Source organism: Coregonus lavaretus (genome assembly GCF_964263955.1).
Source record: "Coregonus lavaretus genome assembly, chromosome: 20".
NCBI classification, from domain to species: domain Eukaryota; kingdom Metazoa; phylum Chordata; class Actinopteri; order Salmoniformes; family Salmonidae; genus Coregonus; species Coregonus lavaretus.
In genome coordinates, this window is record NC_140007.1 from 39,457,273 (window position 1) to 39,460,776 (window position 3,504).

The following is a 3,504-nucleotide window of genomic DNA, read 5'->3' on the forward strand; positions in this document are numbered from 1 at the left end:
AGAGAAGAGGATATACAACACTAATAGTCTTCAGAGAAGAGGAGATACAACACTAACAGTCTTCAGAGAAGAGGAGATACACTAACAGTCTTGAGAGAAGAGGAGATACAACACTAACAGTCTTCAGAGAAGAGGAGATACAACACTAACAGTCTTCAGAGAGAAGAGGAGATACAACACTAACAGTCTTCAGAGAAGGGGAGATACAACACTAACAGTCTTCAGAGAAGAGGAGATACAACACTAACAGTCCTCAGAGAAGAAGAGATACAACACTAACAGTCCTCAGAGAAGATGAGATACAACACTAACAGTTTCCAGAGAAGAGGAGATACACTAACAGTCTTCAGAGAAGAGGAGATACACTAACAGTCTTCAGAGAAGAGGAGATACACTAACAGTCTTCAGAGAAGAGGAGATACAACACTAACAGTCTTCAGGGAAGAGGAGATACAACACTAACAGTCCTCAGAGAAGAAGAGATACAACACTAACAGTCCTCCGAGAAGATGAGATACAACACTAACAGTTTCCAGAGAAGAGGAGATACACTAACAGTCTTCAGAGAAGAGGAGATACACTAACAGTCTTCAGAGAAGAGGAGATACACTAACAGTCTTCAGAGAAGAGGAGATACAACACTAATAGTCTTCAGAGAAGAGGAGATACAACACTAACAGTCTTCAGAGAGAAGAGGAGATACAACACTAACAGTCTTCAGAGAAGAGGAGATACAACACTAACAGTTTTCAGAGAAGATGAGATACAACACTAACAGTCCTCAGAGAAGAAGAGATACAACACTAACAGTCCTCCGAGAAGAGGAGATACAACACTAACAGTCCTCCGAGAAGAGGAGATACAACACCTGCAGTCTTCGGAGAAGAGGAGATACAACACTAACAGTCTTCAGAGAAGAGGGGATATACTAACAGTCTTCAGAGAGGAGGAGATACAACACTAACAGTCTTCAGAAAAGAGGAGATACAACACTAACAGTCTTCAGAGAGAAGAGGAGATACAACACTAACAGTCTTCAGCGAAGAGGAGATACAACACCTGCAGTCTTCAGAGAAGAGGAGATACAACACTAACAGTCTTCAGAGAAGAGGAGATACAACACTAACAGTCTTCAGAGAGAAGAGGAGATACAACACTAACAGTCTTCAGAAAAGAGGAGATACAACACCTGCAGTCTTCAGAGAAGAGGAGATACAACACTAATAGTCTTCAGAGAAGAGGAGATACAACACTAACAGTCTTCAGAGAAGAGGAGATACAACACTAATAGTCTTCAGAGAAGAGGAGATACAACACTAACAGTCTTCAGAGAAGAGGAGATACAACACTAATAGTCTTCAGCGAAGAGGGGATACAACACCTGCAGTCTTCAGAGAAGAGGAGATACAACACTACCAGTCTCCAGAGAAGAGGAGATACAACACTACCAGTCTCCAGAGAAGAGGAGATACACTAACAGTCTTCAGGGAAGAGGAGATACAACACTAACAGTCTTCAGAGAAGAGGAGATACAGCACTAACAGTCTTCAGACAGAAGAGTAGATACAACACTAACAGTCTTCAGACAGAAGAGTAGATACAACACTAACAGTATTCAGAGAAGAGGAGATACAACACTAACAGTCTTCAGAGAAGAGGAGATACAACACCTGCAGTCTTCAGAGAAGAGGAGATACTACACTAATAGTCTTCAGCGAAGAGGAGATACAACACCTGCAGTCTTCAGAGAAGAGGAGATACACTAACAGTCTTCAGAGAGGAGGAGATATAACACTAACAGTCTTCAGAGAAGAGGCGATACAACACTAACAGTCTTCAGAGAGGAGGAGATACAACACTAACAGTCTTCAGAGAAGAGGAGATACAACACTAACAGTCCTCAGAGAGAAGAGTAGATACAACACTTACAGTCTTCAGAGAAGAGGAGATACAACACTAACAGTCTTCAGAGAAGAGGAGATACAACACTAACAGTCTTCAGAGAAGAGGAGATACAACACTAACAGTCTCCAGAGAAGAGGAGATACAACACTAACAGTCTTCAGAGAAGAGGAGATACAACACTAACTGTCTTCAGAGAGAAGAGGAGATACAACACTAACAGTCTTCAGAGAAGATGAGATACAACACTAACAGTCTTCAGAGAAGAGGAGATACAACACTAACAGTCTTCAGAGAAGAGGAGATACAACACTAACAGTCTCCAGAGAAGAGGAGATACAACACTAACAGTCTCCAGAGAAGAGGAGATATAACACTAGCAGTCCTCATAGAGAAGAGGAGATACAACACTAACAGTCTTCAGCGAAGAGGAGAGGAGATACAACACCTGCAGTCTTCAGAGAAGATGATATACAACACTAACAGTCTTCAGAGAAGAGGAGATACAACACTAACAGTCTTCAGAGAAGAGGAGATACACTAACAGTCTTCAGAGAAGAGGAGATACAACACTAACATTCTTCAGAGAAGAGGAGATACAACACTAACAGTCTTCAGAGAGAAGAGGATATACAACACTAACAGTCTTCAGAGAAGGGGAGATACAACACTAACAGTCTTCAGAGAAGAGGAGATACAACACTAACAGTCCTCAGAGAAGAAGAGATACAACACTAACAGTCCTCCGAGAAGATGAGATACAACACTAACAGTTTCCAGAGAAGAGGAGATACACTAACAGTCTTCAGAGAAGAGGAGATACACTAACAGTCTTCAGAGAAGAGGAGATACAACACTAACAGTCTTCAGAGAGGAGGAGATACAACACTAACAGTCTTCAGAGAAGAGGAGATACTACACTAACAGTCCTCAGAGAGAAGAGTAGATACAACACTTACAGTCTTCAGAGAAGAGGAGATACAACACTAACAGTCTTCAGAGAAGAGGAGATACAACACTAACAGTCTTCAGAGAAGAGGAGATACAACACTAACAGTCTCCAGAGAAGAGGAGATACAACACTAACAGTCTTCAGAGAAGAGGTGATACAACACTAACAGTCTTCAGAGAAGAGGAGATACAACACTAACAGTCTCCAGAGAAGAGGAGATACAACACTAACAGTCTTCAGAGAAGAGGAGATACAACACTAACTGTCTTCAGAGAGAAGAGGAGATACAACACTAACAGTCTTCAGAGAAGATGAGATACAACACTAACAGTCTTCAGAGAAGAGGAGATACAACACTAACAGTCTTCAGAGAAGAGGAGATACAACACTAACAGTCTCCAGAGAAGAGGAGATACAACACTAACAGTCTCCAGAGAAGAGGAGATATAACACTAGCAGTCCTCATAGAGAAGAGGAGATACAACACTAACAGTCTTCAGCGAAGAGGAGAGGAGATACAACACCTGCAGTCTTCAGAGAAGATGATATACAACACTAACAGTATTCAGAGAAGAGGAGATACAACACTAACAGTCTTCAGAGAAGAGGAGATACACTAACAGTCTTCAGAGAAGAGGAGATACAACACT